Here is a 14528-nt window from a genome sequence, read left to right as displayed (position 1 = left end):
TGTGTCTTACATTCTCTCAGCAGGTACTTTACGTCTATTCCCCATTCTACCACTTAGGAATAAAAATTGAAGGAGACAGTTTGCAGAATTAGCACAGACTTATAATGAAAATGTCATCATTCTTTTGATAAACTGTATTGCATAGTGGTTAAGGGCCACGAGCTTGGGGCAGAATGCACGGCCAGTGAACAGCGGAATGTCCCCTATGTCCATGAGCTCTGGTGCAGGGCTTCCTGTGCCCAGAGGCAGAGGCTCCTGTTTTTAATCTACACAGGTGACATACGGGATTGCAACTTGAGGGTCGGAGAGACCTGGATTCTGGTTACTCCGCTTTTGTAGCAGTGTGGCATTGGGCAAGTTAGTTAGCCCTCTAACCCCTAGTTTGCTCATTTCTAATAGGAGAATAACTATAACTGGGCCTCCCTCTGGGGGGCGGTAAGGTTTGAGTGAAAAAGCATACAAGGCTCTGAGCACAGTACCATAATAAGCACTGAATATATATATATATATATATATTTAAAAGACAGCCTTAGTCTTTTTGTTTTTCTTCCCAGTCTCTTCTCAGATATAAAAAGAGATAGTTGAGTAAAGCTTCTCCTCAACATTTCAGCCTCCTCCCTTTCTATGGGGAACAATCCCGCTCAGTCCCAGTGTCTGTGTCCATGAAAACTTCCCCTTCGCTCCAACTAGATGACATTGCACAGTCACTTCCCTTGTGAGCTTGTCTCTCCCTCTGCAAACGAAGGCAGGAGAGAGAAAGGACTGTCTACTTTCTATTTATATCAATCCATTACCACAGTGTATCCTAATTTTGCAATGTAGAGAAATAAAGGATTTTTTAAAATTGGACTTGAGCCAGCCCTGATGGCCTAGTGGTTAAAATTTGGCACGCTTCACTTCAATGGCCCAGGTTCGGTTCCCAGGCACAGAACCACACCACCTGTCTGTCAGTAGCCATGCTGTGGTGGCAGCTCACGTAGAAGAAGCAGAAGGACTCACAACTGGAATACACAACTACATACTGGGGCTTTGGGGAGGGAAAAAAAAAAGAGAGAGGAAGATTAGCAACAGATGCTAGCTCAGGGCAAATCTTTAAAAAAAAATTGGACTAGAATGCTCCCCGCTCTGACATTATTGAGCCTGAGGATCTAACCTTCCCTCCCCCACTCCCATCCCCTTCCTCCGTCCCAACCCTCTCTCTGCCTTAGAACAGAACTCGCAAGAGTGCACTGTGCAGGTGGGAGGATTGTAAGAAGTAGATTTCTCCTCTGGACCCTAGTAGGAACAGTCCCAGAAATTGCTACAGCGGAAAATGCAGGGAAGCCGAGTACAGATCTTATGGCCTCACTTTGCTGGAGCACAGCCTGTCCTTTAAATTTGAGCTCTTTTCTTTATGATATCACTGTATCGTCCCCATCCAGTGCCCAATTTCCTTTTGGGAAATCCAGCAGCTGAGTTAGAAAACTATAGACCTGAAAGTGCGCAAACTGGGTAATAAAGAAACCAGGTTTCCACAAAAACCTTGCAACAAACCCTGTCCTTATCTGCTCTCCATTTTTTTTTCTCAAGAGCCAAATGTCTTAAGTTTTTCTGACCAAAAGACATTAATTTTATCTTTTCTTCTTTGTCCCATTTTAATAAAGAGAGGCCACAAGCTGGTTGACCTAAAGATTTATATGTAAAAATTTTCAAAGAAAACTCAAAATTTAAAAATTAGGAATATGTGAAAAGGCATTTCTGACTTCTCTGGGGAAAACTACACACAATTAAGGAACAACGAGGCCATGTTTCCTCAGGGCAAAAATGGGCTGGGACTAAGGAGCAGCTGCCTCTTTGGGGCAGGGACTGTCCACTGACCAGTCTCTGTTCCTCCCTTGATTGCTGACCCCCATGGTCAATGTCGATTTTATACCGTTAATCAAAGCCCACTTCACTAGAGCTTGATGACTGAAGAAAAATGAGTTTATGACTCCAGGAATAGATTGTAACAGCAAAAGTCTGTGAATCAACAACTGTGGGAAGTTATTTGCAGTCAACTAGAAAAAAATTAAATGCAGTGAGGAGATTACAAAAGTGTCTGGACCTGGCGTATTATGGACACTCAATAAAGAGTCATTGCTATTCATAGTAGCAGCATTAAAATTATATTACTTACCTGGAATGTATCTTGTCACTTTGAGGACAGAATTAGGTCAGTGGTGCATCCAAGGGAAACACAGACGGGACTCTAAAAAAGCATCGAAAACCAGTGTAAGTCTTTACTAAGCGCCCTTGAAAACAAGAGGGGAATTATATCGCAAACCATACCATTATTTCATGAAAATCCTCATTACAAAGTTCTGTGCCCAGAGTTCCACTCCTCAGGGTGACAGCTCTTTTGATTGCCTCCATCTCTTCCCACCCCCAACCTCTACCCCCTTCCCCCCTGCTCCTTCCCTGCTCCCCTTCTTTCTCCTGAAAAGCACTCTGGCCTGCGCTTGGCCTCTGTTACAGCCCTGGTTAGAGGGTAAAGAGAGCAGGCACAGTATCTGAAAATACTTACATTCGGTGTTCTCTTCTTTTATCCTTATCTCAATTACTAATATTTACAGGGCAATTCCTGAGAAACTGCAGAAATCCTTCCTTCATTGTCAGATAGCCCAGAAAAGACTTCATAGAATTTAGGCTGGGGTGGGTTGACAAGACCCATAAGAGGGGCCCGTATAAAGTACACTAGGAGTATAGAGATGGGGCACAAACGGATGTAAATTGGGGAAGTCCAGACAATGTCCTTCTCCCTCCCATTACTCTGCTACCCCAAACATCGCTCCCCAGCATTCCCAATGAGCTCAGCAAGAAGGAGTGGGAGTTTCGGGCCTGGGGTGGTCATCTCTGGCTCGCTTCTGAGAGGAGGGAGGGGTCCAGGTGTCCTTCAGTAGAATTCTGTAGTGCAGAAGCTTCTTCAGTCCTCTCCCTTCCCTTTCATAAGCCTGCCCAGGCCTCCCTTCACCTTCCTCTTCACATCCAGTTTGCTAGGATCCCTGCGAATAGGCTGAAAGTGTCCTCAGCAGGAAAGCAACTGCTCCTTTTCCTTCCTGTCCTCTACCCGGGAGTCTCCGGTGGGTGCAGGCCTGGGCCAGGGCCAGGAGGAATACAGAAGAGTCTTTTGAGAAGGGCGTTAGAGGTCTTGTAACAGCTATCTGGTTTGAAATCCAAGGATTATTTCCTTCCTGTGTGTCTTCAGGCTGGATGCTTTCCTTCTCTGATTCTCAATTTTCTCTTCAACAAAATGGAGCTATAATCCCATCTCTGAAAGCCTCACAAGACTGTTGGAAAACCTAAGCTATAAAGTGAGGTGCTCACCCACTGGGGAATTGTCCTTGCTCTAGCTCTGCTTTGCCACCTGCAGTTTCCCAAGGTGACCTCTCTTCTTGCAGGGAGACTTGAAGACTCCTTCCCCTGCCTGTTATTCTGGGGGTTTGGCAGTCTTTCCTTGTCTATGTGAAAGTAGTCTCTCCCTTGGATGTCACCGTTGTGAGACCTAGGTCTGGCTTTTCAGAAAGACCTTTAGATGAAGTCTAAGTCTGTGCCTTTTGACTTAAAGGACCCTGAGAATATCTCCCTCACTCATTCACTCATTCATTCATTCATTTGATTAGAGGACAGCCATCATTCATCCAATGCACTCTCTTTGAGCCTTTAGTCTGCCTCCCATGTCGAGGACAGAGTTAAATGACCAAGTCCAAGGCTCAGGGTTCTAGGAGCTCAGAGTCTGCCAGGCATGCAGCTGAGTAACCAGACAGCTTGCAAAGTATGAGATAAGGTCAGTGACAAAGCGTCTCTTTTTTTTTTTGAGGAAGATCAGCCCTGAGCTACCATCTGCTGCCAATCTTCCTCTTTTTGCTGAGGAAGACTGGCCCTGAGCTCATATCCATGCCCATCTTCCTCTACTTTATACGTGGGACGCCTACCACAGCATGGCTTGCCAAGTGGTGCCATGTCCACACCCAGTATCCGAACTGGCGAACCCCAGGCTGCCGAAGCAGAACATGCACAGTTAACCACTGCACCACCAGGCTGGCCCCCCAAAGTGTCTCTTATAAGCCTGCAGTCAATATGTCGGCCTGAGGCTGGAGTGACATTGGCTCAACACGAGGTTGACATAAGGAAAGGCATATTGTAGGAAAAAAACCATATTGTAACTCTTGTTTTTGGTGAGGAAAATTGGCCCTGAGCTAACATCTGTTGCCAATCTTCCTCTTTTTGCTTGAGGAAGATTGCCATTGAGCTAAAATCTGTGCCAATTTTCCTCTGTTTTGCATGTGGGACACCGCCACAGCATGGCTTGATGAGTGGCATTTATGTCCACGCCTGGGATCCGAATCGGTGAATCCCGGGCCACCAAAGTGGAGCGTGAAAACTCAACCACTACACCATGCCAGCCCCATATTGTAACTTTGAATGACCTCTGACTAACCAACGCGGCTGGATATGCATCCTCCAGGAGATCTACCTGCTCTGTAGATTCTGTGACCCCTGCTAGTGTAACTACCTTCCAGCTGCAATAAGATGATAACTTTGTTCTTTTAAGTTCCTTAGGAATGTGATGACCCCTGGGCAGAGAGTCTACCTGGTGTGGTGACACTGAGCCTATAACAACAGAGGGTCAACATTCCTAACCCCTTCTCCTGTAACCCCCTGGCCTATATAACTGCTTCAAGATTCTGTGCCACCCCTTAAGATTGTTCTTTAGGACACTAGTCCCGCATCTTCCTATTTGCTAGCTTATCGCTTAATAAATGCCCTTTCTCTGCCACCATCATGCACCTTACGATTGGCCTTTGTCTTGGGGTGAGCAGATCATCCACTTCCAAGATGGACTCACTCACATAGCTGCTCAGGAGACTTTAGTTTCTCACCATGGGGACCTCCCCATGGGGCTGCTTGAGTGTCCTCACAACATGGCATCTGTCTTCCTCCAGAGAGAGTGACCCAAAAAAGGGCAAGGCAGAAGCCACCCTGTCTTTTATGACTTCACCTCAGAAGTCGCCCTCCATCATTACCATAGTATCATATAGGCTACACAGGTCACTCTATTCATTGTGAGAGGGAGTGAATACTGGGACAGGAGAATCATTGGGGGCCATCTTGGAGCCTGGTTACCACAATGCTCCTTGGAAAATCTTCAAATATCTTGATTTGTGAGTTAGTCCTTTCATGGAAGCTCCCTGAGCACTGGTGCACTGCCTCTGTTCTGCCCCTCATCAAACCTCATCTTGGGTCTCTGGCCTATCACCATTTCCACACAAGTGTAAAAATCCAGCCACACTTATTCTCATAGAGCAAATGTGGGGGGGTGGGGATGATATCACACAAAATGCGCCTTTCAGCCATTCCTGGCTCCACCTCTGGAAGTCCACCACCTCCTAAAAGCCCACTTTCCTAACACCCTATTCCCAGCTGCTTCCCTGATGGAGAGCAGTCTCATGTATGCTTTCCCGGTCCTCCAGGAATTCTGCTGAGTAATGTTTTCTCCATCTTGTCACGGAGGTGTTAATAAAGAGGGAGCCCAGAGGAGTCACTGACTCTGTATGAGCATGAGGGCGAAGCATCCCAGGATTGTTGTTGAGGAAGGACATTCCTTAGCCCAGGTTTCATGTGTTTCCCTGGAGGGACCTCCTTAAAGGGAGGAGCAGTGGCTTACGTGACTGATGAGTTTGGAGGAAAGAAGAACACATACACGGCTCAGCATTTCTCTCTCTCTCTCTCTCTCTTTTTCTTTGGCACAAGCCCGCAAGAACCTGGCAGATCAAGTATATAGGACATTAACAATTGCCTGGAGCTGAGTGAGGAGTGGGTCAGAAGCCTATTAGGAAAGGATATGGGAGACTTTCATGAGTGACGGATATGTCCATGACTTTGATTGCATTGATTTCACAAGTATATAGGAATGTCAAAACTATCAAATTGTACGCTGTAAATATACGCAGTTTATATCTTAATAAAGCTGGGGAAAAAACTGAATAGGTAAATGGAGAAAGAACTGTGAAAAAGCCTTTTCTATAATTACATGATTTTATGTAAAAACCAATGAGAGTCACCTATAAAATTTATATGTACACACATAGAAAATGAAAAAGAATTGTTAACCAGTTTTAGAATCTTCCAGATAAAGAGCATAAGTGGATCTTTTAAACCCATGTGTTAAAATTATTGTAATGCCACATCTTCCAAATAGTTTTCAAGAAAAATTGATTAACAAAAAGGAAGATGGAAATTAACTAGTTGAATTTCAACAAAAGTAATGGAGTATATAGTTGAAAGAGGAAATTAGGTTTTGATATAGTCTCAGATCTACATATCACTGTGAAGCATCTTTTTCTTAGCTATTACAGCCTCAAAACAAAGCATCAAAAAAAAGCTGAAATGAGAATAGACCTTCAAATTGCTATACAGAACTTATTAAATTGTTTTTTAAATAATGAAATACACTTAATCACATGGTACTCATTAAAATATTATCATTGGTAAAAGGTTTTTTTTCCTATAACTAATAGATAAAATAAGATACAAATAATTTTAAACAATTTGTATTATTTAACAGATAAAATAAAATTTTAAATATTCAAAAAATGTCCACCTAATTCTAGGGCCAAATAGTAACAAAGTCATTTAGCCTTAAACATAAGCCCTGCTTTCCAACCTAGACTTTATTAATAATAAAAATGACATTTTTATCTCAATCAGCCAATTCCTGTGTCTACATCTCAAATAGTTCTGAACTGAGCAGGGGAAAAGTGGGAGTCATTTATTGAACTCCCAATAGTGGTGACATTTGGCTTGATTTTTGAAGACTGAGTAGAAGGTCACCAAGTAAAGATGTGGGAGGGGGCATCACAGGCAGAAAGAGTCACATCATAAAAGTCATGGAAACAGTAAAGAATCTGGTGCCCCAGGGAAGCGCACGGCTGGGGTTCTTAGGGGGCTTGTTGGACAGCGGCAGTAAAAGAGGCTGCTGAGCCATAGCCCTGGGTCCTGATCAATGCTAGACACACGTGCCTTGGAAGCAGGGGTTGCGTCCATCATGTTCCCCACTGACTTCCTGGAGCCTAGAACAGTGTCTAGCTCAGGGAAAGGAATGAAGGACATTTTCCACTATGTCTAATGACTCTGAATGTTTCCCAGTGGGTGACGGACGGTTTGGTTCTTCAGCCTTTCCTTTTCTTCCATGAGCTAGCCCATGTCCTTTTTTCTTCAATTAGCCAGGGCTGGTTTCTGTAGCTTGCAGCCAAAGAAGGCTGCCTGACTCAGCCCTCTCAATCTCTCTTCCGTGAGGTATATCAAGGGCATCCAAAGAGCTGTCAATAGGGGCCACAAGTTCAGAAACCCCTGGGTGTGCAGCCACTGGCATTTAAACTAACCAACATGGCACATCAAGAGGGTCCGAATGCGCACTAGATGGAAGTCATTTGTGTACTTAAGTCAAGTGTGTGCAGCATATGAATGAGCAGAAACATTACACACAACCTTTAGGAAAAGACAACAGGCAAGTGCAAGCAAAAAGAAAGCAGATATGCATTATTCATATTACAAAATAAACTCAAGGAAAGCAAAATCTATCTAGATATTTACCAAAGGAAGAGTACTATGTAACAAAGCTTACGGGAACGGGCCAAATCTCTACTTACAAGATTAACAAGCTTAAATTTCCTTATTGTAGAAATAAGAATGAAAATACTTAGATTGAGCAGTCAAATTAAGAAAGCTGACAAACAGAAGGGAACAGACAGAATGAGAAATGTGGTTGGCTGCAGCCAGATTCCTGGGTGTGCAACAGGAAGAGGAGGAAGGGCCTCTCAAATGCACAAAGCGTATCATCAGAGGGGTTCAAGGACAACCAAAGACATCATTGTCACAGAAGCAAGGGGAACAGAGTTTTAATGAAGAAGTAATGGGTTGCAAAAAGGAGGGAATAAATGGCCTTGAATGCAAAAGAGATCCAATGAGAAAATCACTTAAATTTCTACATTCAGCAATTCCTAGTGAGAGGTCACTAGGGATTCTTCTGAGCTTCCCACAGAGAGAAAAAACTTGCAGAATTAAAAGAAAGGACGTTGAGGTAGTGGCCATTTCTTGTTTGCCGCCCAGCATCTCGTCAGCCTTCTTACGGTAAGTGTGCTCCAATTTTGCTATGAAAGAGACGTCCCTCCTCGCTTTCAGCTGTTTGGTTCAGGTGGACTGACTTCCATGTCCAGGGGTTGGTGTGGCAGACTGGGTTGCATAACCCAACACCATTCCCACCCCTCTTCTCCCTTGCCTGCCTCACCTGTACTCATGTTCCCAGTCACTTTACAGCAAGCAGTGGCAATGTGATGTATGGCACAAAGGAGACATAATGTCCACAGACATGATGACTAGAACCAGGGCGTCCATCTTGTGAATAAAAGGGGAAAGATCAAGAGAATCACAGCTCTACCAGCCTGAATCCTTGAACCGCTGGATGGACACCAGTTTTTACGTGACTCCAGACTTTTTGTGATGTTAGAAATGCAAACCCCCGATACAAACCTCACCCATCGGTGGGAGGAGGATCAGTCACGTTGCAGGAAGAACATGTTCCGTGGGACAGACATGTTGATGCAGCCGTCTTTGGAAAATACAATCCGCTATAGACTCTTTCGGTTTCATGTTACAGAAAATCCATGACTAACTGGTTTAAACAAAGGGGAAATTTGTTGACTCGCATATGTGAAAACTCCAGGGGTAGGGCTGAATTAATATCTGTTGGAGAAGAGTTGTGACTTAAGGTATGCTGACCCTGCCCCTAGCTCCAGAGGTGGACATGTGACTCAGGCCTAAGCCAATTCATACAGAACATTTCCCTGATGACAGCAAATTGTTCAGGGATGGGCACAAGAGCCAAGTCAGGACAACTGGAGCCAAAGAAACTCAATTTCCAGGATGTTCATGTGAACTATCACAGAAGCAGACTTCTCTTTTCCCGAAGTAATTGAGCAAGAGAAGATATGTGGATGAAGCTGTGGCAGCATCTTGCCACCATGAGGGGAGAATCTGTCTGAGAGTCAAGCCGGCACAGGAAAAGCTGAGCCCGGAGATGAAGAGGGAGAAACTGGGTTCTGGTGACATAGCTTGAGGTTCATTCAAGCCTTATTTGGAGTTGGCCCTACCCCTGGAGTTTTCACATATGTGAGTCAATAAATACCCTCTTTGTTTAAACCAGTCAGTCTTGGGTTCCTGTAACATGAAACTAAAACTGTCTGCAGTGGAGTGTATTTTCCAAAGATGGTTGCATCAATATACTTACCCCATTTCACATGTTCTGCTTGCACTGTGACCAATACTCCTCCCACTAAGAAACATACTGTTTTTCCACAGTGGCTGCACCAGTTTACATTCCCACCAACAGTATATAAGTTTTCTCTTTTATCCAAATCCTCTCCAACACTTGTTATTTCTTGACTTTTTGATAATAGCCATTCTAACAGGTGTGAGGTGATATTTCATTGTGGTTTTGATTTGCATTTCCCTGATGATTAGTGATGTTGACCACCTTTTCACATACCTGTTGGCCATTTATATGTCTTCTTTGGAATAAAGTTTCAGTTCTTGAAACAGAAATTTGTGAACTGAGATTTGTACTTGCTGTATCCTTAATAAAGTTTGGTTGGTTGTTTTAGGGAAAATGTAGGGATATAAGGACTAGTCAGGGGGAAAGTTTGAGATCCTATACAGCCAGCTGGTAGTAAACTGTTGTGGAACTATGATCCCAGACTCTGCACTTAAGAACAAGACTTAGCTATTTGTAACACCTGCATTGCACGAAGGAAGGAAAGAAGGGAGAACTCACCCGACAGAGGTTAGGACCACCAAGCTCCAATTCCTTAATCCATCCAAATAGAGACTTCCTTTTATCTCCGAGTAAAACCTCAGGTTCTCCTCCAAACACGCCCTTGAGACCGCAGTGGAGGAGGCCATGTGACACAGGTAGGGAAGAGGAGACACTGTAACGACACTCTGCAGGGGACGCATCTTGCAGTCAAAAGTTAGCCAACCTCAAAAAGGCTATTTGGTTACAAAACTCTATAGATAAATGATCCCATTTCTTTTAAAAAATCACAAGGAAAAAGGGTAAGGAAAATCCTATAGATTAAAAGAGACTTAAGAAATATTGCAACCAGTTGGAAAGTAGAGATCTTGTTTGAATACTGATTTGAACAAACTGGAAAAGAACAAGACAATTGAGGAAGTGCGCACTCTGGATGTTTGATTAGACTAAGCGAGTTTTGTTAATTATTTTACATGTGAGAATGGCATTGCGGGTATGTTTTTAATAATTCTTATTTTTTAGAACTGCGTTCTAAAGGATTTATATGAAAAGATGTAATCTCTGGGCTGTGCTTCCAGATACTGGAGGGCAGGCGGGTGGAGGCAGGGACAGAGGAGGCTTCGGGAGTGCTGTAGGCTGCTGAGGGGGTCTGTGTTCACTACACTATTCTCTCCCCTCTGTTTACATTTCAAAATTTCCAAGATAAAAAGTCTTGTTTTTTAAAAAAGACTTTTTGAAAGAGTAATAATAACATTTATTTAAAGGAAGTCACAGTTATTTGTCCAATAAAGTATTTAGAGTCCTTATAAAAGCCTTACAGTATTAGTGCGGGTGAGTGAAACATTAAAGATGGTTTTGCTGATTGGGGTTTGCCTGCAAGGTACTGCCCCGTGCTTTATTAGGGAGGAGCTGCTTTCCTCACCGTAGTCTCCACTCTCGGGATAGATGAATCCACATGTTCCTACCTGCGCGTTCACTCGGCTGTGAATATGCCTTTCCAGGGATGGCTGCCGTTCATCATCACTGTAGGATAGAGGAGGTGAGTGAGAGGAAGGAGATCTTCCTGGTCGGCAGCTGCAAACCACCACTGCAAGCAAGGTAAAGACTGCCAGGAAACTTGCAGGCAGGGTTGGCTCTGAGGTCTCCCAGGTCACATAGTTGGTCCAGGTGTTATTTATCCTATATCTCCGTGTGGTCCTCCAAGAATACCCCGTGGGCATCTCTTAGTTATGGATGCTACTTCTTTTTCCAGGCAAAAGCCACTAAAGAGCAGTGAGAACATAGGGGTTGCCTTTCAGCAAATCGTGGTCCTAAATGGTATCTGTGATTTGCAGAGTTCCTAGGCCAGCCCAGATTCAAGGAATAGGGAAGTAGAATTTACCTCTTGATAGAGGAAGGGTGTGCGTGTCCAGGGAGGGAAGGAATTGATGAAAGCCATGTTTGGAGACAATCTACCACAGTCACTTCTCTCCCACATGTAAAATACGCTCACACCTTCCCCCAAAGTCTAATTCCATTAAGGCGTTGGTTTGAAGTCCAGGATATTAACATCTAAATCGGGTCCAGCTGTGAAGGAGGCTCCTCAGCTCAGCTCTTCAGATGCAGAGGGCTGCGGACAAGAAGGACAAGTTCTCCTTCCTGCACACTTTCAACATGCAGTGGTGAGGCAGGGATAAGAGAACCACATTAGACACTATCCTTTACAGAGCCAGGGAACAGCTCACAGCAGTTACCGACTCATGACAGTCCTGAGAGGGAGAGAGAGAAGGAGAAGGATAGAGACATATATAGAGAGAGAGAAGTACATTAGACGCTATCCTTTACAGAGTCAGGGAACAGCTCACAGCAGTTACCGACTCATGACGATCCTGAGAGGGAGAGAGAGAAGGAGAAACATAGAGACATATATATAGAGAGAGAGACGTATATACGTATATACAGACAGAGAGACAGAGAGGCTTATTACAAGGAATTGGCTCACGCGATTATGGCAGCTGAGAAGTCCCACAGTCTGCCATCTGAGCTGGAGACCCAGGAAAGCCCGTGTGCAATTCAGTTAGAGTCCCAGCGCCTGAGACCCCGGGGAGCCACGTGTAACTCCTAGTCTAGGGGCAGAGATGAGATAGCGGTCCCGGCAGCTCAAGCGGTGAGGCAGGAAAAACGGGTGAATTCTTCCTCCCTCTGCTTTTTGTTCTATTCAGGCCCTCAAAGCACTGGATGATGATGCCCACCCACAATGGGAGTCCACCAGCTCAAATGCTAATCTCATCCAGACACAGCCAGAAAAGCCGTTTGATCTCTGCACCCTGTGGCTAGTCAAGTTGACACACAAAATTAACCATCACACATGGTATGGGTGTACCACAGTTCATTTAATCATTCGTCTATTGAAAGACACTTGGGTACTTTCTAGATTTTGGCTATTGTGAATAAAGCTGCTATGAAGACTCACGGACACGTTTTTGTGTGAAAATAAATTGTCATTTTTCTGGGATAAATCCTCATGTATGAAATTGTTGGGTCACATGTTAAGTCCATTTTGGATTTTAAAAGGAACTGCCCAACTATTTTTCTGAGCAGGTGTGCCATTTTACATTCTCACCAGCAATGTTTGAGTGATCTGGTTTCTCTGCCTCTCACCAGAACTTGGTGTTATCACTATTTTCTGTTTTAGCTGTTCTTAATATTTTGACAATCAAAATTCCCTCACAAATTTCCAGAATGTTCCTTAAGTGGAACTTTGCTCCATTGAGAATAGCTGGATTGCTGCTTCTCAGACTAGACTGCACATTGGGACTGCCTGGGGAACCCGCCTGGGTCCCTCTATTAGAGATTCTAGTTTAATTGGTCTGGGATGTGACCTGCCATCAGAAATTTTAAAGTTCCTCAAGTGATTTCAATGTACAAATTCATGAAACACTGATGGTATTCTCATGACTCAGTCATTTTAGTCCTAAGCTTTCAAGATCCTGTAAATGAGATGAATGCAAGATTTGAGATAATTTTCTCTTGAATAAAGTAAGATTTAAAAGCCAGTGCTGCAGTTTCCCCGCAGAATGCCAGCAGAGCTCAAAATGGGAAGTAAAAGTAACTGTGACCCAACAAGCCATGCAACAAGAAGAAACTTTTTACAGACATAAAAGACTAAAACCCAAACAAAATTGTATGAAAACAAACCCCAAATGCCTGGCACACATTTCAGTTCATAGAATTATGGTTAAGCGGTAGAAAGAGAATGGGTTTTGGGGTTGGAAGTCCTGTCTAGAGTTCTGTTTTTTCCACTTAAAAACTGCAGGGTCTCTGATGAGTTGTTTGGCCTCTCGGAACTTTAGTTTGCTCGTCCCCGAGATCTGCAACGATGGACACTTTAGAGGCTTTTGCAAAGATGAAATATGTTGACATGTGCTGTGTCTGTCATTATAACACACTGCAATTATGACATTATTATTGACAAGAAAATTAGAAATATTTGCCATTTGGGCAGCATCCCACTCACCCCAACCAATATTTAATGAACGTCTTTTATGTAGTATTTGCTATACATTAACAATTTTACTTTTATAACTTCTTAGTTTTTAAATTTTTACTGTGAAAATCTCAAACATACACAAAAGTAGAAATAATGTAATTTGACGCTTCTCAAGCTTCAGCGTCCCTGTGATGCCTCTGCAGAGCTCGTTAAGCTGCAGATGCCAACTTGGGCCTGCGCTGGGGCCTGAGACGGAACTGCTCAGAAGCTTCCATGACACTCCCGTTGCTGGTCTGCTGACCACAAATACCATACATTCGAGCTGCTCTAACAACATGCCATCAAGGGGGCGGCTTCCACAGCAGACATCTCCTCCTCACCCTTCCAGAGGCTGAGAACTCTGAGACCCGGGTGCCCGCGCGGTCCAGTTCTGGTGGAGGCCCCCTGCCTGGCTTGCCGACGGCTGCCTTCTCTCTGTCTCCTTGCAGGGCACGGCAGAGAGGGGAAGCTGTGGCACCCACTCCTGCTCTGTTAGCGCCCTAAGCCCATCATGGGGCTCCACCCTCCTGACCTCCTCGGAACCTGATCACTTCCCCAGCCTCCACCTCCCAGCACCTTCACTCTGCCGAGCCAGGGCTTCAGCACAAGAGCATGGGGGGGACACAGATACGCAGCCCCTAACGCGAGCATCGGGAGCTTCCCAGGCCGGCCCTCAACTTCGGCCTTTACTAGCTCGTGGCCCGTTTTCTTTCCACCTTCTCCTCATGCATCTCCCCAACCCCCACCCCGCAGATTAGTTTGAAATAAATCTCAGATTTGTCAACATGCATCTCTTTTAAAAGAGATATTGAGGTACTTCCTCAGGAAAAACTAAAACCAAAGACCAACAGTGGCACCCCCCAAATTTAACAGTGATTCCTTATCATCCAATACCCAGTCAGCATTCACATGTCTCTGAATGCTTTTTATTGTGGTGTGTTAATTTGTCTCTTTAGTCTCCTTTAGTGTGAAGCTTCCTCTTCTAGCTTTCTCTTTTCCTGCCCATTAAAAAACAAAACAAAAACCTAACGTGTTTGTCCTGTAGAGACTTCCACACTCTGGTTTTGCTGCTCCCATCCTCATGAGGTCTCTTTCTTTCCTGTATTTCCTGAAAATTGGTAGTTGGATCCAAAGTCTTAATTGGATTCAGGTTTGATTTTTTGGCAAGGCTGTTTAAAGGCGGTGCCATGCACT

Source organism: Equus caballus, chromosome 25 (assembly GCF_041296265.1).
Source record: "Equus caballus isolate H_3958 breed thoroughbred chromosome 25, TB-T2T, whole genome shotgun sequence".
Lineage (NCBI taxonomy): Eukaryota > Metazoa > Chordata > Mammalia > Perissodactyla > Equidae > Equus > Equus caballus.
Note: the sequence above shows the minus strand (reverse complement) of the source record.